Source organism: Myotis yumanensis, unplaced genomic scaffold (assembly GCF_028538775.1).
Source record: "Myotis yumanensis isolate MYYU_CA2020_CCGP unplaced genomic scaffold, mMyoYum1.0.hap1 SCAF_12, whole genome shotgun sequence".
Taxonomy (NCBI): Eukaryota; Metazoa; Chordata; class Mammalia; order Chiroptera; family Vespertilionidae; genus Myotis; species Myotis yumanensis.
Window position 1 is genome coordinate 52603008 of NW_027223763.1, and position 16963 is coordinate 52619970.

Consider the following 16963-nt stretch of genomic DNA (forward strand, 5'->3'; position numbering starts at 1 on the left):
CCTGTGTGCCTTACAATGGAAGTCCACTCTCGAGAGTGTATTAAAAGTCTCATTTTCTGTTTCCAAGTCCGTCATTTGAAATTCAGACAGGTGAGCCATTTCCCACATGTGCAATAAAGAAACTGTTTTATTCCAGGAGGTTTGGAATGGAGGATACCCATTCGAGAGCAAAGTTAGGGAGCCATTTTACCAAGTAGGGCAGGTGAATTAATTGGCTTGCAAGTACATCAGCAAATATAGGCAACTACTGAACTTCGCTAGAATATTAGTTCTTTTAAAAAACAAGAGTTCTTTCTTTTTCAATTTTATATCTTTAAAACTTAGTGCCCACTTTTTGGTTTAATAAATGTGGGAAAAAAGTATTGCATTAAAAATTATTTTTAAATCTCTTTAATAAGTGCCATTTATAAGACAGAATCTGCCTTTGAATCACATTATATGTGCGTGCATTTTATTATAAATTCAAATAAAATTTTAATCCAAAGATTCTTTAAAAAATTAGGGTTAGAAATAGATATAGATTTATAGAAATAGATATACTACCAACATAACATGCTTTACTTTCCTTAATGTCATATTCTTAGTGGATTTAGATATAGTTCCAAACAATTGTATCTATCAACTTGAATAGGATATTTAAAGAGGAAATTTATGTGTAAAATATCAGGCACAGTATAAGTGAATAAGCAAATTCATAACATTTTTAACATGCAGAAGTTGTGCTTTTGCCAACGTAAATATAAAACAAGATTTTGTATATGTATTCAAGAAACCAAAAATTTTACATGTAATTAAAATAATACTAAGTCAGCAAACTTTTCAACAATATTTAAACCAAAAACTTATATATGCTTATGTGTCAGAAAATTTACATGCATTAATTTATTTAATGCCTAGAATAACTTTATAACTCTATGAGTTAGATGCTTTTATAGGAGAAGAAACTGAGGCACAGAAACATTTGAAAACTTATATAAGGTCATACAAATAATAAATGGTGAAACCTATGATATTACGCATATTATGCTTCCCTATAATCTATACTCTTATCTATGCGCAAAATTATCTCCCATAATATAATGTTATATTTTATATTTAAAAATGTTTTTTAACAATCCTTTTTCTTTAAAACTTTTATAGTAATATAAAATTAATTTATCATCTTGGCAAACACAGCAAATATTTTCCCTCATTTCCCTATACCAGATATTAAAGACTCAGGATATATGTTTTATCTCTATCCTATGAATCTCATTCTATTTTTAGCCCAAAGATCAATTTAAACGAAGAAAACTATAAATGGAATATCACTGGGTCTTGCTAACAGTATCATAGTCATAACCAAGAAGCAACGCTGAGAACATAATGTTCATCTCCAGTTCTCAGCACAATGGGCTGCCAGGAGTCAGTCACTGCATAAATTCACCTTTTTGGCTAATGAATGACATTCAAACAGAGGACTGATTCTTCAGACAATTGCCGAAAATCTAATGCTAAGTATGTGTCCATACCAATGTAACCTTTGATTGATAGACTATATTCACAAATAGACAAGTGAAACAGACAAAAGAACTGTCAGTTATAAGCCAATAATATAGTATTCACTCAACAAATAACATTTTTGTGTACCAGACACAGTCTTATTGATATTCATTGCTCACATCAAACCCTCACAAGGTTGGCCTATTTTGACTTTTATTACATCTAGAGTAAAGGGGCCGTGCTACTTTCCTTTCTCAACAAAAAAATCTAACTCACCTTTTCATTGCCAATAACTGGCCAAACAAAATGTCAAATGATATATATATAGAATCAACTTGAATAGACCCTACATCAAAGTGCTGCCTTCTCAGAAGTTCAGAAATGTTAATGTGTAGTAGTTTGACAAAAAAGGATCTCAAATGGCAATGGCATTGCCTTTGAGAGGGATAATCCATGTTTGGAGCAGGGGGACTAATATTTTTTTTTCCTCTAGGAAAGCAGAACAGACATCCAATATGGAAGGAATAAATTTAGCAGATACATTACATAAAGGCAAATTAATATAAATTAAATGAAGTACATTCCTAAAGGGGGTCTGGAATCAAAAATATAATGCAAGACAGAAAAAAATAATTCTGAATAAAGTTCCAGAGGTTCGGATTCAAATGAGCAAGAAGAAAGCAAATTGTTCAGAGTTGCCATTACTTGAGAGACCATAGTCTTATCAAGAGACCAATACTTATCAAGAAAAGGTCAATTGGGAGGAAAATGAATACTGGTTCTATGGAATTTTATGTTTGTTTCTTTGAGGCAAGCCTGACCTAAGACCTGGTACAAGAGGTCAGCAACATTTTTTTCCTCAAAGTTGCTATAGAAATCTGAGTGATTACAGCTACTGGGAGGGGAGATAATTTTTATCTGTTAAGTAGGGATGTTTGCCATTATTATTTTTTTATACTTGCTCCTTGGTCTACTCACTTCCAACGTTTTACTCATGTAGTCCACCCATCAAATGCTATCATAATTTTTCCAAGACACAGTTCTGACTATAGCATTGTACAGATGAGAGCAATAAACCAACACAAAATAATAATGGAAGGCCAACACTCTCAGTGACCAGTTATTCTTTACATGGTAAAATATAATTTTTTTAGATCAGACTTGAAAGATTTCTACTAACAAACCCCAGTCCAACTTTTTGAAATAGTGCTTCACTCCTCCTTATCATATCTATGATTTAGCCTATCCCCTATTGCTAAAATATCCCTGCTCAGTTCTACCTCCATGCTTCTCATACTCTCCTCTTGAAAGAAAATTTTACCCAACCCCACACTCTTCTTGTAACTCTCATTCTATTTATCTTGCTAAGTTATCAATCTCTAGCAGTAATGTCATTATGTATATGTGTTGCCAATCTTTCCCCACCCATTTACAGGTATCCTTATAGCTAATGTCTTCATAATAAGAAGCTTGCAAGACATGCGAGTTGAGAGTCAATAGCAAGAGCATGTCAATCTTTACAGTGTCCAGACCCAAACTGACCTCCGATACTCAGTTTCCTCTTAGCACCTTGAAGCATTCACTGTTCATACAACTGGTTGTACCTTGAAGGCAACCTGGGCTCACAGCCTAAGTCTGTATCCAGTCAACCTGCATTCTGACGCATATGCTTGCAAGCCTATAATTAAGCCCCAACCTCCTCTCCCTTGTGTCCTAGCCTTGCGAAACCTTGTTTCCTTGAATTTACAGAGGCCATAAACCACGCACAACCCCCACAGGGGGGTTGACTGCTGGCACCAGCCAGGGCCATTAGGGCCATTGGTCATAATCTCACTTCCTCCTTACAACCATCATAGGGTCCGCAAAAGCCCATGAAAAAGCCCAGAAGCTGGGAAACAAAGAACTTAGGACTATATAAGACAAAGCCCCACGGCATTCGAGGCTCAGCTTTGGGAAGAGATTTCCCTGAGCCAGCACCGGTGCTCTTGCAATAAAGTGCCTGTTCTGAATCTTCTGAGTGCCTGGAGTCTGTCCTCCAGCCACCTAGTCATTCTGCCATAACAGCACCACACTTGTTTAGAATTATGTCCTATTTGTATTGATCCCCACCTTAAGTACAGGATGATATAGTACAAAAATGAGGATCTTGAAATCAGAGAGATTTAGATTTGAAACGAAACCGGACATTAAATTGGTCTATGTACTAGGACAAACTATATCAACCATCTTAGAGCTTTAGCTTATTTCTAAAATAGGGATAAAGCCATCTCACAATATTTTTGTGAAGATTAAAAGGGATGACTCATATGAAGCGCCTGGGGCATGGACAGCCTTCAAATGATGCCAGCTTTCTTCTTTTGTCACACTACATCATGAACTACATTCTTTCTTCCTAAAAAGAACACCCTTTAACTCATTTTCTAAGTATATTCCAAAGTGTACAGCAGAAGTGAACACAGGTGACATACAATTAGTGTCACTGACCACAGGTGGTCTAATCAGGGATGAAAAGAGAGTTTCATACAGAATTTGGAACATTGTGCCTGAAATGAGAAGCCATTATTATGCAACGGATAAAACGTGAGCCCAACACCTTGCTCTAGGTCGGCAGACATTACTTACTAGTAGTGTGACTGTGAGACAGGTCCTTTACTTCTTCGAGTCTCCATTTCTTCACCTGCAAAAATGAGGACATTGGACTAGAACCAGGATTTTTAATTTAATGACTTAAAATAATTATTGACACATTTATTATGTAAATGGAATATTATGGAAGGGAAAAAAAAGAAAGCATGGAAAGCAGAGCTACTCTGGATGATACAAAGAGGAAGTTTAGGGCTCTGCCTGTACACCAGACTAAACCTGGTATCTTCAAGATACTGGTTTTGTGTCCTGTAGATATACATCCAGAAGTGAAACACTGGATCATAAGGTAATTCTATTTTTTTAAATTTTTTTATGAGGCAATTCCATACTGTTTGCCATAATGACACACACAGGAATATTAGCCTTTAAAAAAAAAGAAGGAAATCCTGCCACTTGTGACAACATGGTTAAGCTTATAGACTTAATGCTAAGTGAAATAAGCCAGAGCAGAAGAATAAATTATGCATGTTCTAAATTATATATCTTCCAAAATGTCAAATTAATAGAAACAGAAAATACAATGGTGATTAGCAGAGTTGGGGGGGGGGAATATAAGGAGATATTGGTCAAGGGATACAGAGTTTCAGTCATACAGTATAAATATGTTCTAAAGATCTAATGTACAACAATGTGACTGTACTTATGACTTGAAAGTTGCCAAAAGGGTAAATCTTAAGTGTTCTCGCCACATGCACACACAAAAATGCTAACTATATGTGGTGACAGATATGTTAAGTAGCTTGATTGTGGTGAATATTTCACAATGTATACTTCAAATTATTGATGTGGTTTTTTAAAGTTTTACTTTATTGTTTAAAGTATTACATATAGTATTACATATGTCTTCTCTTTCCCCCATTGACCTCCCCACGCCACCCCCACCCCCCGGCACATGCCCTCACCTCCCTAGTGTCTGTGTCCATTGGTTATGCTTATATGCATGCATACAAGTCCTTTGGTTTATCCCTTCCCCCTCTCCCCTACCCTGCCTTCCCACTGAAGTTTGACAGTTTGTTCGAAGCTTCTCTGTCTCTGGTTCTATTTTTTTCATCAGTTTATAACGTTCATTATATTCCACAAATGAGTGCGATCATGTGATATTTATCTTTCTCTGACTGGCTTATTTCGCTTAGCATAATGCTCTCCAGGTCCATCCATGATGTTGCAAATGGTAAGAGTTCTTCCTTTTTCACAGCAGCATAGCATTCCATCATGTAGATGTACCACAGTTTTTTAATCCACTCATCTGCTGATAGGCACTTAGGTTGTTTCCAAATCTTAGCTATTGTAAATTGTGTTGCTATGAACATCGGGGTGCATATGTCCTTTCTGATTGGTATTTCTGGTTCCTTGGGATATATTCCTAGAAGTGGTATTACTAGGTCAAATGGGAGATCCATTTTTAATTTTTTTGAGGAAACTCCATATTATTTTCCACAGTGGCTGCACCAGTCTGCATTCCCACCAGCAGTTCATGAGGGTTCTTTTTTCTCCACATCCTCACCAGCACTTGATTTGTCATTTGTTGATTTGTTGACGATAGCTATTCTGATAGGTGAGAGATGGTACCTCATTGTTGTTTTGATTTGCATCTATCAGATCATTAGTGACTTTGACCATGTTTTCATATGACTCTCAGCCTTCTATATGTCAACTTTCAAAAGGTGTCTATTTAAGTCCTTTGCCCATTTTTTGATTGGATTTTTATCTTCTTTTTGTTAAAATGTATGTGTTCCCTATAAATTTTGGAGATTAGGCTCTTATTGGATATAACATTGGAAAATATGTTCTCCAATGCAGTGGGCTTTCTTGTTGTTTTGTTGATGGTTTCTTTTGCTCTGCAGAAGCTTTTTATTTTGATGTAGTCCCATTTATTTATTTTCTCCTTAATTTCCATTGCCCTAGGAGCTGTATTGGTAAGAATATTGCTATGATATATGTCTGATATTTTGTTGCCTATGGATTCTTCTATGATTTTTATGGCCTCCTTAAACATGTGCAATTTTACTTGTCAAAAATTAAATTAAGTCATATAGCCTTTTTAATTTGGAGGGGAAAAAAGTAAATGCCAAACTTTAAGCCACTCTTTATATTCACTGAATATTTCCTAAAATTTATTTGAAGCTACCAAAGTTATATCTTGTATCTTATGATGTGTGCACATAACTAACGCCTACATGAAGAAAAAAATATCTTGGCTTATGTACAATAATACAACTAACAAATGAGATTGTTCAGATATTGATGTTTCGTGCTTTGAAGACCATATCGAGCACAAAACTCATATAGATGAGCTGTCTTTACACTTTCAATATCACATAGTATGTGTCAAGGTGACCACAATATTGCAGAATGGCCAGTGTGCCAAAATCTGGCAAGAAATTATATAAGAAATTAAACATGTACTTTGGAGTCAGATTAAAAAAATAACATTTAAATATATGGTTCTGGGAAATTTACTTATCCTCTCTAAGCTATAGCTTATTTGTGAAATGCAAATAACAATATTGGCCTTCCTTGCTTTTGTGTATGTGTTCTGTGATTCAAGTATTATTCTGTATAAGAAAGCATTAGATCATATTAAGTGCTTAGTAAATACTAGGTCCTTTTTCCTTCTCCTCTTATGTAATTTCATATATACAGTAACGCTGCTCAGCATAAAACGTGAAGCAATGCTAGCAACTCAACTTTTTAATGATCTCTTTCACAGTGGTTTCTAACTTTCTAACCTTTAGAGGCTGTTAAAATAAAGTCAAATAATGATACTGCTGTGGCATAAGTGAATGCCTGGATCAATAAATTCTGGTTGTTGGAATAAATTGCAATTAAAGGGGCAGCGCTTGATTGCTTGACAGTAGGTAGTCTTTCTGGCCCACATACACTCAAGTATCAGTCTGATTTATCAGCTAATTAGTATGGGCTTCACATGCACTCTATTGGGAGACCATCACACCATATTGACTTCTGTCCACAACATGTGTGTGCCTCTGGCTTTGTTCTGTGTCATTTAGATGTGACAAATCCTCTTTACTTGTTTACTTGGCTTACTGAAGAATGCAGTCATCATTTTAATAAGGCAGAATATAGAAGACATTTAACATGTTTGTAAATAAGCACTCAAGTACTCTAAAAATTTCAGTATAGCTGCTGGCCTTTTTTCTTCCTATTTCTATATATTTAAGAAAAATATACATCAATTCATAGATAATAAAGGCAAAAACATAGTAAAGAAGGATGATTATTACTGAATCATTGTGTCAAGAGAAAAATGCATGTCAACAATTTATAGTCTAGAAAAATGCAGGATAGGTATATTTCATGACAAATTATTTTAATAATCCATTATAAAGCCAAATTTTATCTTCAAATAAAGAAGTATATTACCTAAAGTATAATTTTGTTTATTCTTAATTTCCCTATTCAATGTGAATTTGGTATCTTACATGTAATAAATTCCAATGTATGCTTGCATAATTATCTAGTGAAATGGGACATTCAAAGACAAAAGCGAAGGAATTAAGTAACCTTTGGGTTATAAGTTCCATTAAGGCACATGATGTGTGTGTATTTTCTTCCACTAGGTATTTACTCACTAGTATATTTCCTACTAAAATGAAAATAAATTTTTATTTTAAAAAAATAAGTGAAGAATAGCACTATTCCTCAAAAGGCATATATATATATATATATATATATATATATATATATATATAAAACGATTGTTTTAAAATAAAGCATTATTCTCATTTAAATAGCTCTACCCCCACATGTCTTGTAAATGACACATTTTTTAAAAAAAAGCAAGCAAAACTCAGAATTATGTAAAGATTCCCTGATGCTATGCCTTGTCTGTTGTCCCATATTATGTTAGATATTTATTTTAGGTGCTGTTAACCCAGTAAATCTCTCATCATACTTATTATAGTACAATTATGTAATTTTCTGTTTCTGAGCCCTACTTGCCTTTCCCTACCTCTCCTAGAAAGTTTTGTGAAGATTAAAGCAAAAGACTCTTTTCTTTCTTTCTTTTCTTTTCTTTCTTTCTTTCTTTCTTTCTTTCTTTCTTTCTTTCTTTTTTTTGTATACTGATGAATTTCAATCACCTACCAGAGTTTCTAATTCATAGCAAGTGCTCAATAATTATTTTTTGGATAAAGAAATTAATCAAAATTATCATTATCACTTATAAATTATCAGAATATATTTCTGACTTTAATTTACATGTGAAAATATATTTTGTTAATTTTGAGTACTCTTTTAATAGCTTTCCTATATGACAATACAAAACTATATTACATTAAACCAACTTTACAAAAAACAGTATAAAACATTAAAATCGATAACAGGATTTTAAAGAACGAAATTAAACATTAGTAGAAGTCCTTGAAAAGACTAATTAGAAGCAAAATCCATTTCTTAGCTCTTAGTTCATGTAATATATATATATATATATATATATATATATATATATATGACTAATATGCAAAGTGTCCCCTCCGGAGTTCAACTGAGAGACCAGGAGTTCGATCGCTCGCTATGATGTGTGCTGACCACCAGGGGGCAGCGCAGAATGAAGAAAGGTCCCAGCTGGCAGCTGGGGAAGGAAGGCCCCAGCCGGCAGCCGGAAGGCCCCGACTGGCCTGGATGGCTGGCCAGGCCTAGGGACCCTACCTGTGCATGAATTTCATGCAGTAGGCCTCTGGTCTAAAATAAGAACTTGTTCTCCTCAAGAGCAAAATACATGTCTATTGAGCTTGTTATTCCCAGAACTCAACATAATACATGGTTTGTTATGAGGACTTGATTCATGTTTTAAATGCATCAATCAGTCAATTACCTGATCCAGAATGTCTAAAATTTAAAAATTGTGTAAAACATCAGAAAAACAAAATAGAGATTGAACAAAGTATAAAAATATATGACATAGTAATTTAAATTAATATGGCATAGAGTACATATGCTGTAGTTTTGTGGTGATATTATTCCGAACTACTAAACTACAAATGATATTAGAAGTCCAGAAATATAAAATATAGGTGAATAGATAGATTTTAAAAATTCCATAAAGAGCCATTACCCCTTTCTATTCTAAATTTAGTGTCATATAGGATTAGAGTTGAAGACAGTATTTGAGAGCATCTTTTGCCCACCCCTGTAGGCTGATCTGATGAAAGAGAGGCAGCATTTGGTGTTCCTTTCATTGGATTACATTTGCTGAAGTCAATAGTAGAAGAGGGTGCACAGGTGTCGTCTGAAAGCAAGAGGCACTATAATTTCACTGAATGTGTGCTCCTGGAAAGGCCTTATAGCAACAGTTCACTCTGACTGAACTTGGGTATGTCCATCTGTCTGATCATAAATTTGTTTGTAATCTTGCAATAGAATGATCATAATGTATGCTGCATAACTGTGATGTCATTAAAATAAAGAAAATTTTGAAATATCTGTAGGTGCTCAAATCTTATCCACAGGGGGAAAGACAACTGTCCTCTTTCTCCTCACTTTCTCCTCCCTCCACTTTCATTCTCCTGAGCTGCAGACATCTCCCCCACTCCTACCCATTTGCGCTTTGCTTCTCTTTCTTGCTCCTGCCTCTCTTTACATGTAATTGCCTTTCATTGGGGCTAGTCCAGATCAGACCTGCCTTTCATGAGTGCATTCTTTTTTTTTTCTACAGGTTTATTATTTGATTACTTTTTATAAGGCAAAATTAAGATCAGTCTGAGCTTCAAATTGTAAATTATTTAAAATTGGCAATCACATATGCCTGTGATCCTCTTTCTTAACGTGAAATGTTTTCTAGATTTTTAAGAGCACCACTTAATTTTAGGCAAATGAGGGTTAGGAAATAGTGTTTGGGGTATAGAATAGGACCCTACTGATTTAAAACAGAAATGATGAGCACATACTACAAGTGCTAAAATACTGCCCCATGCACAGCATTCATTACCACAGTGACATTTCTTTTCCTCTGAGCAATAATAGGGCCTGTGAATCTTTCTCAATAATAGGCTCTTGGTCAGCTATACCAACCACCCAAGATAAAGCTTTTTATCCCTTACTAAAAATATACCTTTCTGCACATGCTACTGAAAAACAAAAAATAGCGTACCCCTTTATCTGCATATAGCATGTGGTTCATTATTTCTTCAGTTTCAAAATCTCTGTAATTTTTTTCTAATAATAAGAGTGCAATGTAATTACTGGAATATGGGAAAACTAATATAGGTGCACATCTATTCACACAAGTGCACACACATGCACACGCAACACTCAAATACACCCCCACTCGCACATATTTTCTAGCTCTAATTCCAGTCCCTGGAGATAAATCATTTCAGCTCAACACCGTGATCTATGTTCCCGTCTGTAATTTCTAAATAAATAAATTGCTAAATAGTAATATTCACACTTATACACAAGTGCATATATATAAACCCCTGTTTGACATATTATAGATTCATTTCCCATATTCTTTCATATATTTAGAGTGTCTTTTGGATGGGTCATTGATTTAGAAATTAATTTATGACTTTGAAAATATGAAACAGTGTAAATGGTCACTTTTCTTTAGTAATAGCTGTTGAATTGAGGATTAATTTTAAGATAATCATGTAGAAATGACCAAGTTAAATACAAAAAAATGAGTCATCTTTGGCCAGCAGAAAACTTGCCCCCTAAAGATGTCAATGTTCTAAATCCCAGGAGCCATAAGTATGTTATACTACTTGGCAAAGGGGGTATTAGGTTGTAGATGGAACTAGGTTTCTAATATGCCCGGCCAGTGTGACTCAGTGGTTGAGCATGAACCAGGAGGTCACGGGTTCAATTATCAGTCAGGGCACATGTCCTGGTTGCTGGCTCAATCCCCAGTAAGATGTGTGCAGGAGGTAGCCAATCAATGATTCTCTCTCATCACTGATGTTTCTATATCTTCCTCTCCCTACCTCTCTCTGAAATCAATACAAATATATAAAAATAACTGCTAATCAGCTGACTTAAGATGGTGGAGAGGATCCTGGATTATTTATGTTTACTCAGTGCAATCATAAGGGTCCTTTTAAGTGAGAAAGAGAGACAGGAATATGTGAATCTGAGTGATGTGATCTGACAATGCCTCTACCCGCCACTGCCATAACTGGCTTTGAAGTAAGAACTGTACATCTGAAAAGCAGGCAGCCTGTAGAAACTGAAAAAGACAAGGAAAAAGATTTCCCCTAGAGCTCCCAAAAAGAAATATAGCCACACTGTGAACATTTGTGTACAAGTTTTTGTGGACATGTTTTTATTTCTCACTAGGGGCCCAGTGCACGAATTTGTGCAACTTGAAAGAAACTGTGGGCCATGAGGCTGCTGTGGGCACAGGGGCGGATCTCCACCCATCCTCCATGCCCCCACCCAGCCCCTCCCACCATGGCCCCCAGTCCCCTGTCTGCTGGCATCCCCACTCCCACCACCGCTGTTCCCCTGTGCTGATGGCACCGGCCCCACTCACACCCGCTGACAGCGCTGACCAATTGGGGCCGGCACCAGCAGCAGGTGCGAGCAGGGCAGGCACTGTCAGCAGGTGCGAGAGGCGGCTGCTGCTACCTTGATTGCCCCTCTGGAGCAGGGAGAGGTGGAGAAGCCCTCAGGGGCAATCGGGGCTGGCAGCTTCCGCTTGCACCCGCTGACAGCACTGAGCAATCGGGACTGGCACCGGGTGCCAGTAGCATGGGCGAGCGGTGGCTCCAGCACCCCAGCACCGGCAGCAGGTGCAAGTGCTGGGCGGGACTGTGGCGCAAGGGAGCAAAGAGTTTTCACTAACCACCAGAGGCTCACCCAGATGACAGTGACCAGCTGTCGCCCCGCTCACCTGCTTCACCATCCTACTACTGCTGATGTCTGCCATGTTCCACGCTCTACCACCTGCTGCCTACGCCTGCCATGTTCTGTGTGCGCCCCCTGGTGTTCAGCGCACATCATAGCGACTGGTTATTCGGTTGTTCCGCCATTTGATCTAAAGTGGGGCCTTGACTTATGAGTTTAATTCGTTCCGGGGCGGAGCTCGTAATTCAAATTACTCGTATGTCAAATCAATTTTCACCATTACAATGACACGTGATGCTGGGCTGATGTTGTGGAGCTCACTGTGACGTTCGCTGCGCCAACTAGCGGTGTGGTATCTGAAGCTGGCTTGTAACCCGAATTTTAGCTCGCAACTCAAAGCAAAAAATCGGCAGAGAGACGGCTCATATCTCGAAAAACTCGTTAGTCGGGACACTCGTGAGTCAAGGCCCCGATGTACTTGCATATTAGCCTTTTCTTATATAGGATGAGGATACCTAGGAGTAAAACTGCTGGATCATATGGTAACTCTATGTTTTTCATTTAGAGAAACTGTCAAACTGTTTTCCAAAGTGGATGTACCATTTATATTCCCATAAACAAATGTATGAGGATTTCAATTTTTCCACATCCTCAAGAATACTTGTTATTGTCTGTCTTTTTTAATTACAACTATTTTAGTGAGGCTGTAATGGTATCTCAATGTTGTTTTGATGTGCATTTCTCTAATGGCTAATGAAGTGAGCATCTTCTAATGTGCTTATTGGCCATTTGCATATCCTTTTGGAAAAATGTTTGTCCAAGTAATGCATCCATTTCCAATAACTTTTTAAGAAACGGTTAATAAAAATGAATATTTTTAAAAATTTATAATAGACTTCTAGTTTTTAGAGCAGTATTAAGTTCATGGCAAAATTTAGTGGAAGGTACACAGGTTTCCCATATTCCCCAAAACATGCATAGCCTCCGCCTTCATCAACATCCCCAATGAGAGCTGAGCAAAGCGATACATTTGTTCTAATTGATGAAACGACATGGACATATCATTATCACACAAAGTCGTCATGTACATTAGGACTCACTCTTGGTGTCACACATTCAATGAGTTTGGACAAACATATAATGACACATATCCATCACTATCATATCATACAGAGTAGTTTCACTGCCCTAAATATTCTTGGTGGTCGGTCTATGCATCCCTCTCTCCTTCTAATCTTTAGCAACCACTGATCTCTGTCTTTTTTTTAATGTACATAATTTTGCCTTTTCCATTATGTCATATAGTTGAAATCATATAGTGTGTAGACTTTTAGTTTGGCTTCTTTCATTAGTAATATGCATTTAAAGTTCCTCCATGTCTTTTCATAGTTTAACAGTTCACTTCCCTTTGGCCATAAAAAAAAATGTTCTATTGTCTGGATGTACCATACACCTTGGATGTTTCCAGGTTTGGGCAATTATGAATAAAACTGCTATAAACATATGTGGGCATACATTTTCAACTCCTTTAGGTAGATAACCAAAGATCATTATGGCTAGATCATGCCATAGTATGAGTATGTTTAGTTTTGTAAGAAACTGTCAAACTATCTTCCTGAGTATCTGTACCAATTTCATTCCCACCAGAGATGAATGAGAGGTCCTGTTGTTCCGCATCTTCATAACCATTTGATATAACCAGTATTCTGGATAGTGTCCATTCTATAGGTGTGTGGTGCTATCTCTTTATTGTTTTAATTGCACTTCCCTGATGACATATGAAATGGAACATCTTTCCATATGCATATTTTCCATCTACATATATTCTTTGGTAAGATAACTTTTAAGGTTTTGGGCCCATTTTAATAAGGTTTTTTGTTTTGTTATTATTGAGTTTTAACAGTTCTTTGTATGTTTTGAGTAACAGTCTGCAATGGACTGAATTTTTTGTGTCCTTGCAAAGTTACTGCATTGAAATCCTAACCCCTAATGTGGTGATACTAGAAGAGGGAGCCTTTGAGAGGTAATTGGTTCATGAGGATGGAGCCCTTATGAATCATATTAGTGCCCTTATAAAAGGTATTCAGGGAGTTTTCTCACTCTCCTTCTGCCATGTGAAGATACAATGAGAATTTGGCCTTCTGAAACCTGGAAGATACAATGAGAATTTGGCCTTCTGAAGCCTGGAAGATACAATGAGAATTTGTCCTTCTGAAACCTTCTCATCTTAGACTTCCCAGCCACCAGAAATGTTAGAAATAAATATTTGTTGTTTCAACCACCTAGTCTTATTCTGTTATGGCAGTCTGAACTAAGACATAGTCCTTTATCTGAGGTGTCTTTTGCAAATATTTTACTTAAGTTTGTGCTAGTCTTTTATTCTTTTGACACTTTCATAGATAAAACATTTTCAATTTTAATGAAGTCCAGCTTATCATTTTTTTTCATGGAGGGAATATTATTTAATATAGTTGTTTCACTTATAGAGAAGAAACTGTTAGGACTGCAGGGCAATAGAATCCTTAATGGCCATTTGTAAGCTTCCTACCACAGGAGACAAAGCTTCTGGACACCAGGAGTCAGACCATACAAGGAATGAAACTGTCCTGAAGGCACCTGATCACACACCTGCATTCCATGTGCACTCCAAGCCCACCAGCTCAGTCCCCAGGCCCACTGACAACAGGTTTCCCAACAGTGACTGCATAGAAGGATGAAACCCAGCTCCAGGTGCTGCCATCATCGACTCAGTGCCTCCTTGGCTCGGTGCTGTGCAGCCCTTCCCTCTGGATATTCCCTCCTCCACCTCCTTTCCTTAAGTAATTTCAATTTCCTTTAATCACCATCTGAAATGGCTGTTTAGCCCACATGCACCATCCACCATGTTCACTTCTCACTTCTTAAACTTTCACAACGTCTTTTGGCCTGCCTCCTTTCGGCACGGACCTAGCACAAACCTGTATATCTTTTATATGATGAGGACTTGGAAGGGAAAATACAAAACAAAAAAGGAGCGGGTGAGATTTGGATGTCATCAGAAATTCACCTTGGTAAGACTGGAAAATTTCCAGGATCATGTTGCTACAAAGCAACTCAGCGTTCAGATCCTTTGTCCTTTGAATAAAGAAAAGAGAAATAATAATGATGCTTGTGAAGGCAGGTGAATACCTGGAATTAGCTGGGGGGTGAGGGGGTGGTACAAGTTCATAGGCTATGGCACAATGTGGATTAGACCAGAAATTTTCATCTCATGGCACACATAAATTCCTAAAATTTGTGGCACATAAAAAAATATATGAGAGATAGATAGATAGATAGATAGATAGATAGATATACTTTCAATCCTCATCTGAGGATATTTTTTCATTGATTTTTTAGAGAGAGTGGAAGAGAGGGAAAGACAGAGAAACAGTAATGTGAGAGAAACACATTGATTGGTTGTCTCCTGCAGGCACCCCAACCAGGGCCTGAGCTGGGGAGAAGCCTGCAACTGAGGTACATACCCTTGACGAGAATTGAACCCGGGACCTTTCAGTGAGCCAAATCAGCTATGGCAATATATTATATTTTTTGACGATCTGACAAACAAATAGGTATAATTTTGATTCCTTCATACTGGACGAGTATCACTGTGTTGGCTGTTGTTATATTTTTATTTGACAATCTAAGGGAGAAGAGGTCAGTGCCCCTGACTAGAGTCAGATATTGCATGTTTTTTAAATTCTTGCAGCACACCAGTTCAAAATTGCTGGATTAGATAATATTTTATGGATTAATAAATAGACTTATTACATTAAGTCCACAGAATATACATTTCCCTCTTTATATTTTATCATAGGAAAGATGTATCTTGACAGTCTTATCGGTTTATAAATGTTTCAGCAATTAATCAGCAAAGAATTTCCCTTACAGTAAAGTACAGTCAAATAAAGTAAAAAGTAACATTCAGAACCAAGTCAATTTATCTTAGAAGTAGGCATGCCCAAAACAATTGTGTTATCGAAAATACTTCCTTTATATTACATAGTATTTATTTCTCATGATATTCTCTGGGATGGTTCTTCTGAACATGATTAAAATGAATCCTGTCTTTTCCTGGCTCTCTGCGGTGCCTATCACACAGTTAGCAATAACCAATCTGCTTCTCTCAGCACCCAATTACACTTTGATGGAGATTAAGCGTCACACACAAAATCTCTCTAAATAAGAGGCTGGATTTGTTCAAATAGAACCTCTTATTCATCCCCAAGAAAGGATATTGTGTTGAAGCCATGAAGTGATTAGAGGGTACAAAATGGCCATGTTGGTTTTAGTCTTAGCCTTTAACTGTGCAGAGGCTTGGATCAAAAGCTCTAATTTATTCAAGAAATAATACTGGGAAACGAGGGGTTAGCAACTCCCAGGTGTTTGAATTATAATTTTTCAAGTACAGGATTCCTAAAATTTTGTTTCTCATCTGCACACAAAAGCCCCATATCTCTCCCTTTGTTTCTTTCTTAAGCTTTTGAGGAACAAATATAGGGTGTCCCAAAAATGTATACACACAATGTCTGTGTAGTCTACTACATTTTGAAAATGAATTGTACTTTAATAAACACTGCCTTTATAATTATTCAAAGTGTGAATACCTGTTTGGGGGACCCTCTGTAATTGGGGATATAGGAAATGAAAGAAAACATCCAAAATAATATGCATGATCATTTTCCAGATGGCACTTTGATAGTGAAGGTAGAGGGTCAAAAATGAAGACCTGCAAAGATGGATAAGATCTTTCTTTAGGGAAATAGCAGCTTATGAGACTGAGATTTGAGTAGGTATCAGGTACATATGTTAATTTTGGAGGCATTGATGGGTAAACCCAAGTTCAGTAAGCCTCACTTTGAGAACAGAATGTGGTGGAAAGGGAACTGAATGAGGTGGGTTCTTAGGTCCTCAATCCGTGGGCTGCCCTTCTGGTTCCAATGCAACCCATTTGTTCCTCATTAACCTTTGGCAGATGGTCTATGTTCACCTCATTTTGAAACTA

General features: G+C 36.9%; 1 protein-coding gene across 25 annotated transcripts in view; it reads right to left on the reverse strand.

Annotated features, from left to right (window-relative positions):
* PTPRD (protein tyrosine phosphatase receptor type D) overlaps positions 1-16963 on the reverse strand; it is a 2083672-nt gene that overhangs the window by 1821224 nt on the left and 245485 nt on the right. For 24 of the 25 annotated variants that reach the window (XM_070431673.1, XM_070431672.1, XM_070431662.1 and 21 more), the window contains exon 2: positions 4105-4159. The exons of the other annotated variant lie outside the window; for it this stretch is intronic. The gene's annotated coding sequence lies outside the window, so the exon portion shown is untranslated. The remainder of the gene's footprint in view (positions 1-4104; positions 4160-16963) is intronic. 25 annotated transcript variants of the gene reach the window in all.